The sequence below is a fragment of the Lissotriton vulgaris genome, chromosome 8, assembly GCF_964263255.1.
Source record: "Lissotriton vulgaris chromosome 8, aLisVul1.2, whole genome shotgun sequence".
Classification (NCBI taxonomy): domain Eukaryota; kingdom Metazoa; phylum Chordata; class Amphibia; order Caudata; family Salamandridae; genus Lissotriton; species Lissotriton vulgaris.
In genome coordinates, this window is record NC_141696.1 from 330,849,994 (window position 1) to 330,871,317 (window position 21,324).

Genomic DNA, 21,324 nt, shown 5'->3' on the forward strand with positions numbered 1-21,324 from the left:
TGGAAGAAAAAGAAAGCACATATGTCTACCTCTAAGTTATCACTCCCTAAAGCTGAAGGTGAGTCAATTATCCAATTTTTTTTGCTTATTACAAAGCATTTTTATTACGGCAGGCTTCATACTGGTTGATTGACTCTGAGGAGGATTATCCCCTTTGGGCATTAGTTGAACTTTTTTTCTTCTCTTCCTTTTCATTCCGAGAGTACCTTTCTTTTTCTCGTAAGCCCCAAACACTATCCACTCCATTATTTAAGTTTACTTCTATATTATTAAGCCCTATATTCCCCTTACTTTATGATACACTTGAATCCTTTTTGACCTCACCCATTTGGCACTACAAAACTATACTGATTCGTGACAAACCCTTTTATTAGAAAATATGGAGACAGCGGGGCATAGTATGGGAACATCAACTATTCTCAAACGAAGAATGTATTTTGTTTTCTTCATTACAACAGCTATATGCTTTACCTGCCTCATTCATTTCCAAATTTCAGATTCTTCGTAAAGCTTTCCTTGATGTGTACATGCAATTATCGAACAAAACTGATGCCACCCCTATCACTCCTATACACATAGAATTATCCAGCCTTTTACACACTCAACCCAAGGCGTCAACCTTATATGCTTTTGTGCAATCCTCTCCTACATTAAGACAGAAATCAAGCATTGAGGAGGTATGGGAGAAAGCTGTTAACACAGTATGGCCTCTCACTGTATGGAATAGTATATGGACTAAAATCCGCAAATCTTCAAGATCATCTAGCCTGACACAAACTTCTTTTATGTTTATAATAGGCTCTTGTTATCTCCTCAGATTATGCACAAAAGGTTTTCTATTGTACGGGACACCTGTTGGTGGTGCACCTCCGCGAATGCAAATTTATTCCATATGTTGTTTTCATGTCCACCTGTTTATAGTTTTTGGCAACAGGTCTGGTCTCAAATTAATCTAATTTTTGGTACGCATACCCCGTTTTCTGTAACAAACACCTTCCTAAGCAGCCTTTCATCGATTGGGTTTGGAATACTACTTCAACTAATTTTAAAATAACTGACTTAATAATAGCAGTTGCTTTCCAACAAATAAAAATAAATTGGAAGGACTTTACAAAAATTTTGTTTAAGGCCTGGTGGTACGAAGTCTCACAATAATAGACTAGTGAAAGGGTGAAAGTGCCTTCAAGGGTCTTAATTTAAGCTGTATTCGTTGTTTCAAATTAGTTTGAGAAGGACCAATCGATCGTCCTTAGAAGGATCTAATCCAATATCAGTTGTCTTAATACAGAATATAAATACTTCGTATTGTCAACCTATAACATATAAACAAAGACACAAGGGGCCCGATGTAGGTCGGTCGGTAACGGCCGAAAATCGGTATTTTCGGCCGTTACCGATCGGTATACATGATTTGACATGTAGGTGCACTATTTTACCGAATCGGTAACTTTACCGAATCGGTAAAGTTACCGATTCTGTAAAATACAGAATCGGTAACTTTACCGATTCGGTAAAGTTACCGATTCGGTAAAATACCGATTCGGTAATTTTACCGATTCGGAGCCACCCATATGTAGGTGGGACTCTTCAGAGTCCCAGGAGCCTTAACGAATCGGTATTTTACCATCAAATCCTATTTGATGGTAAAATAACGATTCCGGTGTGCATGCACATGTGTGCATGCACACCTATGCCATGTGACAGGCAGACCTGCCCTTAGGGCAGGTATGCCTGCCACATGGCACCCGTGCCTGTTTTGGGGGTGCCAGAGGGTGTCAAAGTGACACCCCCTGCACCCTTGAGAAATTCGGTATTTACCGATTCGGTAAATACCGAATCGGTAATGTCCATTCATTCCTATGGGCTTCAAAGCCCATAGGAATGAATGGACATTACCGATTCGGTATTTACCGAATCGGTAAATACCGAATTCATCCGATTCGGTATTCCAGCACATCTGGAATACCTACATATCGGACCCATTGATTTACCGATTTTAAATTACCGAATCGGTAAAATTCGGTAATTTAAAATCGGTAAATCAATTTTACCTACATCGGGGCCCTGGTGTATACGAAAAAATAGTTTTATCGAATAGTTCATTAAAGTAAGCAACTTCATATACAGATAAATACACAAATAAGATTTAGGACTGTGGGTACACACATAAGTAAATTACTAAATGTCTCAACAGAACCTAAAAAACACCTATCCCAAAATACATTGAATAAAACAAAGAAAGGGATAAGATGTGCTGTCGACGTTTCGGTTTCTTAAGAACAGAAAACATTTCAATAATTTCTACAGCCTTGTCTGAATCAAAGAGATATTTTCATGTATGATATTTTATATACAGTTTATCCATACGAACTCAGGCCCATATTTTTTCTGTTTTTTCGTAAATGAACCTTATGTCCACATTGTGTTTATGTTGTATATATTATGGTATTGTCCCTTGTCATCATTGTGCAGCTCTATTGTTTGGTCACCAGGGCGTAACGAATATAGTCAGTGTAGAATTGTAATTGTTAATATTTTTTAATTTTCAGATTACAATACCTCTATACAGATCACAATTGATAACAGTCCTGAGGATGGTTTCAGCAATTGATTCTTAAGAAACCGAAACGTCGACAGCACATCTTATCCCTTTCTTTGTTTTATTCAATGTATTTTGGGATAGGTGTTTTTTAGGTTCTGTTGAGTCACTTAGTAATTTACTTATGTGTGTACCCACAGTCCTAAATCTTATTTGTGTATTTATCTGTATATGAAGTTGCTTACTTTAATGAACTATTCGATAAAACTATTTTTTCGTATACACCTTGTGTCTTTGTTTATATGTTATATGTTGACAATACGAAGTATTTATATTCTGTATTAAGACAACTGATATTGGATTAGATCCTTCTAAGGACGATCGATTGGTCCTTCTCAAAATAATTTGAATCAACGAATACAGATTAAATTAAGTCCCTTGAAGGCACTTTCACCCTTTCACTTTCACTACCCAAGCCCTCAAGGGTATTCCGGGTCGCTCACTTCCTTGATAAACAATCATAGACTAGACACATTCTCCAATTCACCCACACACATAACTATGAAAAGACTCCAGTTATGGATAGCAGTTGCAACTTTCTTTGACGCCTGTGCCAAAACACATTCCTTACTGACACCCTCTCAACAAGAAGTAGTCATTCCTCCATAATTCCTCTAGCTTTCCTTTTATTGATTTTGTAATATATTTATGATATTTTCCTTGTTTACTCATTGTAGTATATGTATCATTTGTTTTTATTCAAGTATTTATGCTGGAATATAAATGTATTTTATTCTTTAATGATTCTTTGTGTGTTGTGTACATTGACACCTCTTTACCCCTAAATAAAGCTATCTTTAAAAACTAAATTCAGCAAGACTGTCGTAAAGAACTAGACATCTGTAGTAGTGAATACGTTTATTTCACCAAAAGCTGAACATCCAAGCAGAGACACAGGTGCATCGTTGGTCAGATCCCTGTCAACTGTCCTTCATAGAACATCAGTAGAGAACAGTCAATGGCTAAGAACACAAGGGGCACAGAGTTCCAAGGGACACCAAACAATAAGCATAGATAAATGTAACAGTGAACTACTACAAAGACCAAAACAACAAAAATACAACATACCTGTAGTAAAATTGCACTTCAAAATAGTTACTTGCAGAATAAAGCTTGTAGAAAACAAAAAGCTCCACCTGAGGCTATTGCTATTAGATCTCTATTTCTAACAAGAAACATTATGTACCCCCAACAACTATAGATGTGGAAAAACCGATATATACCTTATGTTCACTTCAAGTATATGTAACCAGTTAATCTGTTCAACTTAGGGCCATATTATCAAGAAAGGGTGATACATTATCACCGCTTTTATCATCAGGAAACTGCAGCCAAAGCGGCAATAATAGGCTTGATAATATGCCCTTGTGAATTCCCATAGAAGCACAGGTTAACACCAGAACCTGGGCTTCAATGGGAATTCACAAGGGCATATTATCAAGCCCATTATCGCCGCTTTAGCGGCAGTTTCCTGATGATAAAAGCGGTGATAATGTATCGCCCTTTCTTGATAATATGGCCCTTACTTTTACTTACTCTCCCAAGTAAACCCTTCGAGAACTTCCTTCAACTTAACTTCATTTAATGCTTTAATTAATCATAAGGTCATACACTGTACATAGATACCTGTTAACTTATCTAGTATTTTTTTATGTCAAGTGACTTCGTGAAACATACATGCATGGACAATTCTTACATATTAAAAAATATATACTTATTTAAATCAAAGAAAATATCAAAGTATCTCAAAGACATATATGTACATATATTGTTGGATGTATACATCAATTATTTAACATAAAAAAGTGTCCTTCATATAGCAGTCCTTATATCAAATATTCAATATCCTTTTTACTCAAAGCAGGAAATCAATAGGCCACTTGTGGTTGGAGCAATAGCCTTAAACATGTCCTATCTAAATGTTAGGTGATCAAAGGTATTTCTCTCAGTTTGCTTTCTTCCGGTATGGGACTGGCTTTTATATCATGTGCGTGTGTTCTTGATACAAATGGCATACCTTTTCTTAACAGGTTCAGCTCGTGTATGTTCAATACCGTATTGGACAGATCATGAACTTGTATCAGTTCTAGTTCCCTCACCTGTATGTTTGCCTCTGTGTAGTGATTTTGCTTGCTCCTTTGCTGGAATTCTGCCATCAAATGTTATTATGGCCGTTTCAAATATGAGGAAGAGATTCTGCAACTCCACAATGAAGAACACCACCAAGAAATCCCTACTAGCCCTGCTAATCGAAAGTGACAAAAATTGAGGGTACTTCGCCAAAAAAAGAAGAAGACGTCTTGAGCAACAAAAATGCTAGCACACCAGTAATATATATTCTACCCAAGATCTAAAAGAATCTGTTGGCTGCCCAATAATATTAGGTGTAAACTCAATAATAGAGCCAGTGATTAATCAAACTCCAAGCTACTTGAAAGATACCATAGGCATAATTAATCAATTGGAGAACACTGAATTTAATAAAATGTAAGATGTATTTGTCAGACTGGATATTGTGAGTTTATATACCAAAATCCCCAAAGAATATGCGATTGAGGCCATGGATTTTTTTTTAGAAACAAGTGAGAGGCACATGAAGTCACCACAGAATGTATTCTAAAATGGCTGAGATTTGCTATAACCATCAGATCTTCTTGCAAATTAAAAGGAGAACAATTGCAGCCTTTTTGTGCCGGACATAGCGATTATGTTTATGGTTCTACACAAGGGAAAATGGGTTTCCAGAGAGAACCCAATTTAATACATCAAATTACTGTATGGGAACAATACATTGGTGATCTATCGATGATATGTAGATATCCAGAATAAGAATTAACAAACTTCCTAGATTGGTTGAACTCGAGAAGTACAGATATCCAGTTTTCCATGACACATAGCAAAACAGAAATTAATTTCTCAGATTTGGCAATAAAGCATGAGCAGAATGGATATGCACGGCCTTGTTTACAAAAGAAACAGGCCACAACACCTTCCGACATTACTTACAATATTTAGATAGCACCTAGTAATGAGCATGACATTATACTACAAATTAATTTATTTTATTGCATCACATCCAAAGAAACATTGTTCCAGTCGCGATTTCTTTTTTATCTTTCCAATGTCCTTCATTCTCTTTATTTTTCCAAACGAATCTAATATTTCACATCCAATTCATTGGAAACCGTCTACATTGGGACTTTCTCAAGGCTGTGAATTATAAATATATACATGCAATTATCAAATTCAATATTAAATACCCCAAAATATTATTTTATAAAAATCCTATTCAACTAAGACATCAATGGATCGCCCCAATTCCAAGGGTTCTTATTGTAACACCACTTAATCATGGCAAAGTTCATATATGTATTTAAAGTAAAGGGTTTACAATATTCAAAAGTATTTGAGTCATCATACAAAACATCCCTATTCAACAGTACAAGAGTATCACTATTTTGTTCAGTTTTCCATATTTATCCCATATTTATCACAACTTGCTCTTAATTGGTGTGCCCACATCACAATTTCTACAAAACTCAACCAATTGTGAGAAAGATCTTCACAATCAATTATAATCACACCTATCTCATACCAATAATTAATATTAGTATATAATCCATATCATCATTAACATATTTCATTACAAAATCTTCACTGCTTACCAAATATTTCCAAATAAATTCTTCATGGTAAATCTCTGAAACTAATCATGTTCAATATCCATGGTTATAATTAGTATATTGGTTATAAGTATCCTGTTGAAAATGAGAAATAATCAAATCCACTTTTATGTATTTATATTGTTTTCTATCCACTCTCTTTCACCTTTTGCTTATTGTCAATATATTTAATATACACTCAGGATGATGATGATGATGATGATTATGATGATGATGAAACTGGTTTTAAAGTATACTCTAAATGTGCCCCTCATTTTTCTGAAACGAGCATGCATTCACATTTGCTTACACCACTCCCTCACTATCAGCATATGTGATTTACACTCAGAGAAAAGCAATTTAGCATATAGTCCATGTTAAAATAACATTCTTCTATATAACATTGTTAGAGTTTGCCATTTTAACCCCATCTCCATGGAAAATTAATTCACATATGCTCAGTATAAAAATAACAATGTAATATGTATATATCATACCAAATAACAATTTAAATTTTATAATAGTCAGTGAGCGCTATTGTTCCTCTTGCTGTATTTCGATCTTCATGAACTTCAGATAACAAGTTGTAATTCAGATCCTCATCTTCATCCTTCTTACATTGTTTTAGTTTCCAGGACAGAGAGACCTAAAAAATATTTTACCCTGCAGACAGTTCCTATGCATCAGAAGAAATTGTTCCAAAAAAAGAGGATTACTTCAGGAACCACTGCGCAGACTTTGTGAGAGCATAGGGAGTGTATTTCGCTAACTATGTACAGAGAATATAGTGACTAAGAAGAAAGCCTTCCACGATAGTTGAAGAGAGGCCTTATGAATGGGTCTGAAGGGAGGAACCATAAGTCGAAAAAGTAAACATTTTCATTCACAAGGAGGAGATAGCCTTCTTAGAAGAGGATAGATTTTCTTAATACCCTCTAAGAAATACTTGACATGGGGCATTTTGAAAAAAGATTTTTGTTAAGGACATACCTGTCATGGGTGCCTTGTTTGTGGTCGTGGTGAGAGGCAATGTCTCTTCTCATGGTGGAGGATTTTGGACAGCAGCCCACTCCAGGGGCCTCATCAAGACGACTGAGAAGGTAAAGGCTGCCCCACCAGTTCCCAGAATGTCCGGGTCTGGGATGGGCGGCACAAGCTCTGCCGTGGCGGTCAGATTTGGTTCCCCATCACTGGTGGTCAGCGGGGGCACAGCTGGTGGGAGATAATTACTAAAGCGGGCAGCAGTACGATTGGTAGCCTCTGGCATCCACAGTCTCCCAGGCCAAGAAGATGAGTTTGGGAGGTCTTGAGAACCCATATTATCCACTCCTAACTCTCCCTCTACACCATGAGGGTCTAGGGGAGGGGTGCCTCAGCTATGCCAAAGAGCCAAGCTCCACCAATTGTGGGAGACATCTTCACAATCAATTATAATCACACATATGCCATACCCTTAATTAATATTAGTATATAATCCATATCATCATTAACATATTTCATTACAAAAGCTTCACTGCTTACCAAATATTTCCAAATAAATTCTTCCAATTCTAACTAATCATATCCAATATCCATGGTTATATTTAGTATATTGGTTATAAGTACCCTGTTGAAAATGTGAAATAATTAAATCCACTTAGTATTTACATTGTTTTCTATCAATTCTCCTTCACCTTTTGCTTATTGTCAATATATTTAATATACACTCAGGATGATGATGATGATGATGATGATGATTATGATGATGAAGATGAAACTGGTTTTAAAGTATACTCTAAATTTGCCCTGCATTTTTCTGAAACCAGCATGCATTCACATTAGCTTACATCACTCCCACACTATCAGCATATGTGATTTACACTCAGAGAAAAGCAATTTAGCATATAGTCCATGTTAAAATAGCATTCTTCTATATAACATTGTTAGTGTTTGCCATTTTAACCCCATCTCCATGGAAAATTAATTCGCATATGCTCAGTATAAAAATAACAACGTAATATGTATATATCATACCAAATAACAATTTACATTTTATAATAGTCAGTGAGCGCTATTGTTCCTCTTGCTGTATTTCGATCTTCATGAACTTCAGATAAGTTGTAATTCAGATCCTCATCTTCATCCTTCTTACATTATTTTAGTTTCCAGGACAGAGAGACCTAAAAAATATTTTACCCTGCAGACAGTTCCTATGCATCAGAAGAAATTGTTCCAAAAAAAGAGGATTACTTCAGGAACCACTGCGCAGACTTTGTGTGAGCATAGGGACTGTATTTCGCTAACTATGTACAGAGATTATAGTGACTAAGAAGAAAGCCTTCCACGATAGTTGAAGAGAGGCCTTATGAATGGGTCTGAAGGGAGGACCCATAAGTCAAAAAAGTAAACATTTTCATTCCCAAGGAGGAGATAGCTTTCTTAGAAGAGGATAGACTTTCTTAATACCCTCTAAGAAATACTTGGCATGGGGCATTTTGAAAAAGGATTTTTGTTAAGGACATACCTGTCATGGGTGCCTTGTTTGTGGTCGTGGTGAGAGGCAATGTCTCTTCTCAGGGTGGAGGATTTTGGACAGCAGCCCACTCCAGGGGCCTCATCAAGACGACTGAGAAGGTAAAGGCTGCTCCACCAGTTCCCAGAATGTCCGGGTCTGGGATGGGCGGCACAAGCTCTGCCGTGGCGGTCAGATTTGGTTCCCCATCACTGGTGGTCAGCGGGGGCACAGCTGGTGGGAGATAATTACTAAAGCGGGCAGCAGTACGATTGGTAGCCTCTGGCATCCACAGTCTCCCAGGCCAAGAAGATGAGTTTGGGAGGTCTTGAGAACCCATATTATCCACTCCTAACTCTCCCTCTGCACCATGAGGGTCTAGGGGAGGGGTGCCTCAGCTATGCTAAAGAGCCAAGCTCCACCAATTGTGGGAGACATCTTCACAATCAATTATAATCACACATATGCCATACCATTAATTAATATTAGTATATAATACATATCATCATTAACATATTTCATTACAAAAGCTTCACTGCTTACCAAATATTTCCAAATAAATTCTTCCAATTCTAACTAATCATATCCAATATCCATGGTTATATTTAGTATATTGGTTAGAAGTACCCTGTTGAAAATGTGAAATAATTAAATCCACTTAGTATTTACATTGTTTTCTATCAATTCTCCTTCACCTTTTGCTTATTGTCAATATATTTAATATACACTCAGGATGATGATGATGATGATGATGATGATTATGATGATGATGAAACTGGTTTAGTATACTCTAAATTTGCCCTGCATTTTTCTGAAACCAGCATGCATTCACATTAGCTTACACCACTCCCACACTATCAGCATATGTGATCTACACTCAGAGAAAAGCAATTTAGCATATAGTCCAGGTTAAAATAACGTTCTTCTATATAACATTGTTAGTGTTTGCCATTTTAACCCCATCTTCATGGAAACTTAATTCACATATGCTCAGTATAAAAATAACAATGTAATATGTATATATCATACCAGATAACAATTTCAATTTTATAATAGTGAGTGCTATTGTTCCTCTTGCTGCATTTCGATCTTTATGAACTTCAGACAACGAGTTGTAATTCAGATCCTCATCTTCATCCTTCTTACATTATTTTAGTTTCCAGGACAGAGAGACCTAAAAGATAATTTACCCTACAGATAGTTCCTATGCATCAGAGGAAATTGTTAAAAAAAAAGAGGATTACTTCAGGAACCACTGCATAGACTTTGTGTGAGCATAGGGACTGTATTTTGTTAATCATGTACAGTGATTATAGTGACTAAGAAGAAAGCCTTCCAAGATAGTTGAAGAGAGGCCTTATGAATGGGTCTGAAGGGAGGACCCATAAGTCGAAAAAGTAAACATTTTAATTCCCGGGGAGGAGATAGCCTTCTTAGAAGAGAATAGATTTTCTTAATACCCTTTAAGAAATACTTGACATTTTGAAAAAGTATTTTTGTTAAAGACATACCTGTCTTGGGTGCCTTGTTTGTGGTGGTGGTGAGAGCCATTGTCTCTACTCATTTTGGAGAATTTTGGACACAACCCCACTCCAGGGGCCTCATCAAGACGACTGAGGAGGTAAAGGCTGCCCCACCAGTTCCCAGGATGTCCGGGTCTGGGATGTGCGGCACAAACAGTCAAGCCCCAAGTGGACACATCTCTGCCGGGGCGGTCAGATTTGGTTCCCCATCACTGGTGGTCAGGTGGGGCACAGTGGGTGGGAGATAATTACTAAAGCGGGCAGCAGTACGATGGGTAGCCTCTGGCATCCACAGTCCCCCAGTCCAAGAAGATGAGTTTGGGAGGTCTTGAGAACCCTCTTTATCCAACCCTAACTCTCCCTCTGCACCATGGGGGTCCAGGGAGGGGGGGCCTCAGCTACGCCAAACAGCCAATGTGACCCAGGGGGCCCAAGGAGGCCCTTCGCTGCCTGTCTGATTAGGGCCAGGTGAGTAAGGGCCCTGCAGCAACAGCCCCGGGCCCAGTCCCCACTACCCCGAAGCCTCCAAGAGCGATATCCACAGTGCCAGAAGGGCTAGCAGCAGCGTCCGACCATGCAGACCGGGTCGCTCCAAAGTCCAACATGGGACCCAGCTCATGAGAGTGCCAAAGGTGGGAGACAACAAGGAGGGCAGCCAAGCTTGGCTGCCAGATTGCCCCGGGAGAGTCTGGGGTTCGGCTAGACTGGTCCTCACCTCCTAGCATGGTTACACAGCCTCCAGGTCGCCACCATAGGATTCTTCCTCCAGGAATTGAGGAGCATGGAGCAGCTCCCAGGGCGGATGACCAAGGCCCCATCCAGTGAGACTGGAGGCACGAGTTTGTCCTCTGCCCGAGAAGTCAGGATGCTTAAGGGATTTGATGGGCGATACAGAGCTGGCTAAAGCATATCTGCCATCTTCACCACCCACCCCTAGTCGGGAGGTCTTGATGGAACTTCACTCCTTTCAGAAGATACCCTGAGTGAATGCTCCCACCTCTTTCATATTGCATTTCTCCCTGCACATTACAGGCAGTTAGTTGCTCGCAAAACCACAGAGTTTGCGATTGCAAAATGGCATCTTGGCATTTTGTGAGTTAAAAACTATTTCTAACTCGCAAAATGTGGTTATGACCAAAATCTATTTGGGAAGGGAGGTAAATGGGGCATTTCTTCCTAATTGCGATTTGGTTTTGTATTGTATCTATCAATGATTAGTGACTGTAATTGCTGTCGCAAATCATTGATTAACTACCAGCACCTCAAAGGAGGTTATAACTTTTTGAAAAGGGGAAGGTGTGATCTGGGGACACCTTCCCATTTGTGAATGGTATTGCCAACCTTGAGGGTGAAGGAAGTGGTCCAGGAGACCACTGCCTACTCCCATCCGACTCTTCCCAAACTAAAAACTTCCTTTTAAAAAAATAAAAAAACATTTAATAAAAAAAGGTAGCACTGTTTTTTTAAGGAACACCGGAAGCTTTGTAAAAAATAAATTAACTTGCCAATACATACCACTGGGATGTCCGTCTGTTGTACCTTGCAGCCCACCAGCCCTGTGGTTCTAGCCAGCCACAGGTTTTCCAAACAGCAACCTGCTTAATATCCCTTAAGCAGGACATTCTGCAATAAATTTTGTGATGTGACCTGTTAATATATATGTGTTATTTGGATTCCAAAATTAAAGGCTGCTTGCAAAATGTCAGTGCGCAGTATGCTACTACTTTTTGCGAGCAGTCTCTTGATACATCTGGCTTTGATCTGGTTTGAAACAGGGGCGTAACACAGGCCCCTGCAGCCCCTGTGTTGCGGGGGCCCCGTGCTCCAGGGGCCCCCTCAGTTTCGTTACGCCACTGAGAAGGGCAGGGAAAAAGGAAAAAGGATGTATTTGCGGGGGAAGAAAGGAGGTGCAAGAGGTGAGGGATATTTGCAGACAAAGGAGTGTGAATAGAAAACAAGCATTTACAATGCAATAGGTCTCGCAATGACATTATTTTGAGCTATTGGCATTGTAAATGTCAATGTTTTTTCCCTTCGTGAAGCATTAATCAAATGGTGTGATGCAAAATGTCACTAGCTCACTTTGTTGTAACTGCGAAATCTATTGCATTGCATTTGTATTAGTGTGAGTTTTGCATTGTAAATGGTACTGGCTTTTATTAATGTGATTTTTTAAATCACATTAATCTAATAAATCAGCAGCTCTCAGACCAGGAGCTCAGCAGCCCTCAGACCAGGAACTCAGCATCCCTCGGACCAGGTTCAGCAGCCCTCAGACCAGGAGCTCAGAAACCCTCACACCAGGAGCTCAGCAGCCCTCAGACCATGAGCTCAGCAGGCCTCAGACCAGTTCCTCAGCAGCCCTCAGACAATGAGCTCAGCAGCCCCCAGACCAGGAGCTCAGCAGCCCTGAGACCAGGAGCTCAGCAGCCCTGAGACCAGTAGCTCAGCAGCCCTGAGACCAGTAGCTCAGCAGCCCTCAGACCAGTAGCTCAGCAGCCCTCAGACCAGTAGCTCAGCAGCCCTCAGACCAGTAGCTCAGCAGCCCTCAGACCAGGAGCTCAGAAACCCTCACACCAGGAGCTCAGCAGCCCTCAGACCAGTAGCTCAGCAGCCCTCAGACCAGTAGCTCAGCAGCCCTCACTCAATGAGCTCAGCAGCCCTCAGACAATGAGCTCAGCAGCCCTCAGACCAGGAGCTCAGCAGCCCTGAGACCAGGAGCTCAGCAGCCCTCAGATCAGGAGCTCAGCAGCCTTCAGACCAGGAGGTCAGCAGCCCTCAGACCAGTAGCTCAGCAGCCCTCACACCAGGAGCTCAGCAGCCCTCAGACAATGAGCTCAGCAGCCCTCAGACCAGGAGCTCAGCATCCCTCACACCAGGAGCTCAGCAGCCCTCAGACAATGAGCTCAGCAGCCCTCAGACCAGGAGCTCAGCAGCCCTCAGGCCAGGAGCTCAGCAGCCCTCAGATCAGGAGCTCAGCAGCCCTCAGACCAGGAGCTCAGCAGCCCTCAGACCAGGAGGTCAGCAGCCCTCAGACCAGGAGGTCAGCAGCCCTGAGACCAGGAGCTCAGCAGCTCTCTTCCCCACCCAAACCCAATAGCCAGAGCCCAGTGCACGTAACTGTTGCAAAGGCGATAATGATTGCTACGGACCTCTTTACTACACTCCGTGGCAGAGTATGCGCACGCGCACCCCTCTCGCGCACCCGTTCTTTCTACCGCAAACGTATGAATTCAAACATGAAAGTGCCACATTGACCAAGGCCATCAACTATAAATACAATTCATTAATACATATATTCTGTCCCGTCTGAGAAGAGACGTTTGCTTAAATTACCATTGTTCAACAAACATGTTCCCTTCAAGGAGACTCGCATTGAATAACGCTGACTCTGTACCTCTTGAAAGATTCAACTGTGTCAAAAACATAATTTTTGTTGCCCCGTCGACAACCCCCCACCTCCTTGAATGACTCTGCATAGTCTGGGCTAAGCTATGGGATTGGACATCTTGAGGACACCTATTATCTGGTCTGATAAATTCTGAAGGCGCAGACATACAGAACGGTGCTCCCCAATGCAAATGACGGCTCAGAAGATGGGTCCGTACATTCGGAGCACTACACAGCAAAGGAGCCAAGCACTGGGAAACAAGTGTAACAAAACCACCAAAAACAATATTAATAAGTTTCATTTTACAAAGCGCTTGCTATCAGTGCTGCAGTGCTCTAACAATATAGGATACCCATAACGTCAGGATAAACATGCCAGTGATAGTGCGCTTTACAAATATAACATTGCGTAACATAGCATAACTGTAGAGGTCATGTCGCTATCATTTCCCATCTCTATGGGCTTAATTGTATCCACCATTGAATGAGAATTATTGTCTATCCCGAATAAATTCTGCACGGTCTCTGAAGCAGGAACCTTGACCCACTCGGCTATCTTACCCGACTGCACGCACGTGGCGACAGGCTGAAGGGGAGTGAGAAGGCAGCCACGCTCTCATCCTCTCCCTAGCGCCTGATAAACATCAGAAGTGACTCTTTTTCCTCTGAATGCGCACACAAGAGGGCGACAAATATATCTTCCTCGGAAGGGTGGCCTCTGTGGTGCCCTTCCTGGGCTGATGGGTCAAGAGGAGAGCCCACTCACCCAGGACATAAGCCAGGAACCACCCAATGACTAGGATGGGCTGAACCCTTGCACCGAACAAAAAATAGAGACCGGTTATCTTTGGTTAACACTTGTCACTGACTGATACTGACTGATACAACCCGACAGCCACCAGAGAACCACCAGCACCAGTCGCCAGAATGCAAACTCTCTCTCTGTGAATAGTGCCCTGCGTGTTAGCAAGCCGTGAAGAGCAGTAGCACAGTTAACCCCGTGGTAACACGCCACGAGCTGGCTCCATTCATCGAACAGCAGGAGAGCCGCGGAGTATGCTCGAAAGCCTGGATTCACTGTTATTAACCACAAGAGGCGCGTGCTCCGTTTAACCCTCACAACAGCCCCTTCTCGAAAGACAAGACCTCGCTATTCTGCGCCATTCATAAGCACCATTGCTGTGCGCTCTGAGCAATTCACCGTGGTGGCAAAGTTAGACACAGGCACATGCTTTCAAGTCAACAAAAAAAACCAGCTGAGGTCACGGGGTCAAATTACGAGCAGAACAGAAGAGGAACCATGAGAGGTTAGAGGAGCTGAGCGGCAGGAGGAATCTGTCTCGAGCAGTAGTAGGTAAATAATAGAGGGGCTCGGTGATTCAGGTGAGTTTGAGTATAGAACTCCACCGCGTTCTTTCCATACCTCCCAAAATTCCTCACCAGTCTCAGTGCTTTGCGCCCTTATAGATATGACGCGCTTTATAAAACTAACCTACACGCAAAATCAAACACCGAGGCACTTTCATGTGGAGCCCAGTCAAATTGCACAATTCAAAATAAACAACGTTCCTCCCAGCACTCCAGCCTGACCCTCGACTTTCTTCAAGTTCCCGCCGGGCCGCCGCACTGCCTGCGACGACCCGGAAGCGGTTGGGCAGCCGGCCAATCGCAGCGCGGCCCCAACCGGAGGTCCCGCCCCCATCGCGGCGCGAGAGGAAAGCCACTGTCCGAGGAGCCCCGAGGGCTCCCGATCGAGTCCCGGTCCCGAGATGGGGGACCGGGTGAAGAGCGGCCGGGCGCATGGGGAAGGCGGGGCTCTCATGTGGTGAGAGCCCTGCAAAGCGCTACCGCTGCCCGAGAGCCAGAACCGCCGCCGAGCACCGCCAGAACAGGTGAGTGTGTTGAGGGAGAGGAGGGGTGAGTGGGGGTGTGGTGAGTGGGGGTGGGGTGTGCACGAGTGTCTGTTGCAGTGTGTCTGTGCGTGCGTGTGTCTGTGCGTGCGTGTGTCTGTGAGTGCGTGTGTCTGTCTGTGCGTGTGTCTGTTTAAGGGGGGGTGCGTGCGCATGCAGTGTGTGTATGTGCGCATGCGTGCGTGAGCCTTTCTTTAAGGGGGGTGCGTGTGTGTGTGTATGCAGTGTGTGTATGTGCGCATGCGTGCGGGAGCCGACGCGACGTGCGCGCTCACGAGCTACAATCTCCAGGAGGACAAGCTCGTCACAGTCTGCAGTCCACATTCCCCGGAAAGTGGCAACATTAGTTGTCTCCCTAGACAGCAAAGCTTCGCTTTGCTTTCGTCTAGGCGAGACCTAAAAAGAGTGGTGACATGGAGCGAAAGAGAAAGGAGAAATAACGGAGAGGAGAGAAGGAGGAGGCAAACTGGGAGGCAGAAATTAGAGGTGAACGGGGCAAGGGGAGCTGAGGGAAGAGGTGAAAGAAGGGCAAGAAAGTGAGACATTTGATGGAGAAACAGGGAAAACTGGTCTGTATTTTTGTAAAGGTTGACAACACTTGTCAAATCATAAATCATGCAAAGAAAGAAATAGGGAGTTCAGTGAACTGGGATACTGCTGCCACTCGATTACGTCATGTCCCCTTTTTGTTTTCAATGTATCCCCTACTATTTTGGCTTCCACCAGAGTCGATCCAAGCGTCCCTTACCTTACTTACATTTCCTGTCTCGCCCACCTCTATCTGCCACTGCTGCTGAGCAGCTCCCATCTGACAAGGTGCCTAGAAGCTGAGACTGCAGGTGACAGCTAGTGCCACATGAGGGACGTAACACAGGCCCCCCAGCCCCTGTGTTGCTGGGGGGGTGCGCTCCAGGGGCCCCCTCACTAGTCTCAGTGGAGTCAGCAAGCCTAAATGGTGCGCACACGGGCTCGTCATTAATAACCCTCGCACTCAGGCCGACTCCATATGCATACACCATCTTTCCCCTTCGGTTCTTCCCCTCCCGCCAAGAAAGCCACTACACTTCTTGTCTCGTGGTGGTCATTTGTTGGCCGCAGTTTATTAGGGTTACAAGGAAACAGTTATATTTTTGCACTTTGCATGTTATATCATTCTACATTTCCTTGTGATAATCTCTTGGCCCTTTGGGACGGTTCTTTGGTAGGTTGGAATTTTCTTTGTGCCTCGTTTGTGCGGGAAGGGGTAGCCTTTGTCCCCAGAGTTAGGCTGCCTCGCTACCTTGTCCGACTTTGTTGTGCCCTGCCATCCGGCGGGGGCTGGGCTGCGAGCGCCGTCTCTGCTTGCTACCCTTTCCCTTCTGTAGCAATGAAACCCAGCTGTGAGGCATCCCAGGGTCGCTTTCCTTAGGCCACCTCACCCAACCGTGCGGCATCTAAAGGTGAGTGGACCTTTTCTGGCGCACCGCCCTTCGGTGTGCCACCGTACCAACCGTTCTCAGCGTAGCCCTTCGCCAGGCCGTCAGGGAGGCTGCCGTCTTCCTACGGCTCTCCCTCCTACGTCCCGTTTTATTACTGACACCCCACCAGTAACATGGCGCCCCACAGGTTGGCCCAGAAGATTCTCATGCCCTGCTCGGAGAGGTGCACCCCATCGTTGGCGTAGTACTCTGGGCGGCCCGTGTGTATCAACCCGTGCCTGACTGATCCCAGGCCATTTGCCCTGCAAAACTTGCTCACTGTGAGGTTCAACTTTTTTCTTGAGTTTTCAACCCTTTTGTAGGATTCTGCTCCGCGCCATTCCTTTCTACTGATCAGCTCGGACCATATTATTGCTGTGCGCCCAAATGCCCTGGACGTCTCGATTAGGTCTTTTTGTATCCCGAGGATCAGCGCTCTCTGCCCCATCCCGGCTAGGTCCTACCCTCCCAGGTGTATTGTGGTAAATAAAAAGCTAGTTATTTACGCCGTTCGGAATTTCTATAATTACCCAAGAAAATGGTAATGCATAAAAGGAGGAGCAGAGTCCGTGGTCTTCGAGTTGAAAGGGTTTTATTCCAGAACTCAAGTTAAGGGAGAGCTCCTTCACCAAGCGGGTTCAGGAGTAGTCTACTTTGCTTGAAACATAACAACACTTATATACAGTACGAGTACAATCAAAAAGAAGGAGTTTCCCTTAGACTCGATTCAATCATTCATGATGTAATCATACAGAAAACATAGCATACTTGTTCTTGTTTAAAGAATAACCTGAATAGCATTTACACATAGACAAACATATTACATCGGGGTGTTTGAGGTAACAAGTTACAGGGTTGCTAGTATCTGAGGACAGAGAATTGAGGCATTGTCACAGGGTCATTTCTGTCGGAAAGGTAAAGAGGACGAGGCATTGTGCGTTCTTTGCTTCGTACACAAGGGCGGTGAGGTCTCACAATGGTATGTGTGTGCAGCGGGGAAGAAGGAGAATGGGCTGTAGTAAACTATTCTTCTTCGTGGCAGTCTCGTGTGCTTGATTATGTTTTCCCTTGGTTGTTAACCCAACCCGTGGCTGTCCTCGCAAACTAGGAAATCATTGACGAGCGAGAGTTGCTCGTTCGGTGACAGAGTTAGGGAGGGGGGGTTTTCCGAGTCACCCATCCGACCGACTCTGTTCTGGTCTAAAGGAAAAACATCGAACGGGACGGAAACCCGTAGGTTACATGGTAGCTGGACATTACTTTTAGCATGTATCAGCTTTATGAGAAAGAGAGCAGGCAAGAGGGGGTACAGCGGGATTTGTGCTTGACATAGGGGGATCGGCTTGCCTGGTCGATGTCATGGTGGATAGGGTTCATGATGGGACACCAGAGAAAAAGGGAGTTTTTTTAGTCAAATTCCACAGTATGATCAAGACGTCCCGGTGCCAGCCTGCATCTTCCCGTAGGCCTTTGAGGGCTGCCACCAATTGTTCCCAACGCATGCCTCCATTCGTCCGACAAAGGAGTGGCCCACCACCCAGACTAGGTGCGGTCTGTCGCCTGTTGGAGCAATGAAAACACGGCCAGTCACTACCTGGGTTGCCCCACACGCCCTTTGGTCATAGCAGCTGAGGGCACACTATGTTTTGTATGCTTGCGAGTGCCATCTTCCTACCGCTTGTATTCCTGCCTCAGACATCCCATGTTGCACTGCGGTCGTGGCCGCCCCTATCCGGAAGGAGTGGGACCCAAAGCCCCTCGGCGGCAGGCCCGCCCTGCTGAGTGCTAGGCGCATTACTGCTACGAAATGGAATTTGCTGAGCTGTGTGCCATCCCTGTGTTTGAACAGTGGCCCCTCTCCCGCTGGGTGTACTGCCATGATTGCAAGCAGGCAGCATACCGTGCAGTGTCTCTAATCGTGAATACAATGTAATCTGATTATGGCCCCTTTTCCTACCTGGTCCGTTTTCGAACGCCTTAGGATCATCTCTATTCCCTTTGCCCTGGGCGTCACGCCGCTGGCTTGAATGCAGTGCTCGGCCAGCCCTTCTCTAGCAGGGGCTACTAACTCGCTGATGCAGAATGCCCCGAAGAAGGCCGTGGTGAACGCAGCCCGGAAGAGCATCCGCTCGTATCCGTCTGTTATTACGCCCTTCAGCGCCTCCAGTAGCGCTCCTTGCTTTTCAAAGTCTGTTGGGCTATTAGGACTCCTAAATGCCTTCTGTGAATACCGAAAGTCTTAAAAATAGGATTTTTTTCAGTTTAGTAGTAGTAAAGTTAGGACTCCTAACTTTAGGACTCCTAAATGTCTTCTGTGAATACCAAAACTTTAAAATTAGGATTTTTCTCAGTTTAGTAGTAGTGAAGTTAGGACTCCTAACTTTAGGACTCCTAAATGCCTTCTGTGTATACCGAAACTCTTGAAATTAAGATTTTTCTCAATTTAGTAGTAGTAAAGTTAAGACTTCTAACTTTAGGACTCCTAAATGCCTTCTGTGAATACCAAAAGTCTTAAAATTAGGATTTTTCTCAGTTTAGTAGTAGTAAAGTTAAGGCTTTCCGTATTCACAGAAGGCATTTAGGAGTCCTAAAGTTAGGAGTCCTAACTTTACTACTCCTAAACTGGGAAAAATCCTAACTTTAAGACTTTCAGTATTCAGTATACTGAAATGAGTGAGTGTCTTCTGTGAATACCAAAATGAGTAAGAGCCTTCGGTGAATACGAAAATGGTAGTAAGTTTTGGATTTTGGCTTAAGTTAGTTCTGTGAATCGGGCCCCTAGTCTTGACACTAAATAGGGTTATAAATAAAAGTGTATGTATTCATTTGTAATATGACTTTTCTGTCTTTGTTCCCTTTAATTATCAGTCATGGATCGTTCAGGCAGCCCTAGAATGCAATTAAAAGTGTTTTCTATTTATGTTTGTTATGCACAGATAAGTGCTGAAAATACGGCTTTAGGTGACTGCTTATTTTTGTCCTGTAGGGGCTTCAAAATAATGAGCTGGCAACCCTAATCATAAGATTGGAAGTTTGTTGCAGGACCAGCACATTATTTCCTACACCCTTGATCACTATTAATGCAAGAATAACAATAGTTTAACTTATACCTGAACCCTTACTTCAAGTGTCCGGGAATGAACCCTGCATTCAGACAACTCACTCCTCATTCTTGCCCTTCACTTTTACGCTCACCGTGCACTCGCAGCAATCACAATGCACTCACACTGATCACCATGCACTCACACCATTCATCCGCTCACCCTGCACTCAGTCATCACTCTGCACTTGCAGTGCACTTGTGCTGTTCACCCTGTACCTCACCCTGCAGTCACATGAGCACACTACTCACCCTGCACTCATGTCACACTTCACTCACCTGTCCCCCTCACTGCTCAATCTGCAATCTCACTCAAATAAGCCCATCACTAACAATGTATTCTTTCGGCCAACTCTGAACTTGCATATGTTCACATCACTCCTGCAGTTGCTCCTCTTACCCTACTCACACACTGCTGCATCACTCATTGTGCACTCCTTAATCTATGCCTACTCAGGACCATTAACTTTAGACAGTAGGCACAGTATTTTCATTTAAATGTTGGAAGTTTCAAATCAAAATATACTAGATGAGCTATGGGGGGCCCCTCCATGTGCTTTGCGGGGGCCCCCTCAAGTTTCGTTACGCCACTGGTATGCAAGCAGTAGCTCAAAAGGCAAGAAATAAAGGCATTCAGCAGTCCCACTATGAACATATAAAAGCAGTGAAAACTAAAATGTTATATCCTGTGACATTAAAGAGAATTTTTTTTTCAGAACTAGCAGCTGTAAAAATCACATTACAGCCTCTGACTGTGATGTACTTGGAAATTCAGTTTTGGATTGAATTTAAAATCCATCTTTATGTTTTCCAGGGGCATAAGACAAGGACACCTTCAAAAGTCCATGTGTTAGAAGGCTGAATTCCACACCCCCTTGTTCCACACCCACTTGCTGCCATCAACCATTAGTAATGTCTCAGCCATTGACTACTCATTCAGCGGCGTCCAGCTCACATCACAGTTCGAATGTCACCCCCCACCCCCTATGTTTCAATTCCTTATCTAATGACCAATATCTTTCTCCGGCTCCTGATTTTTCAACCATAGTACAACGCAAACTGATCTCCACAGGAGTCCATTTCATATAGCAAGTGGCAGTGCTTCTAGTGGGATGACAAAGATGGGGTGGTCTAAAATAGATCTGGCCTAATATGCATTTCTAGGAAATCTCTGGCCTATTTAACTAAGGGT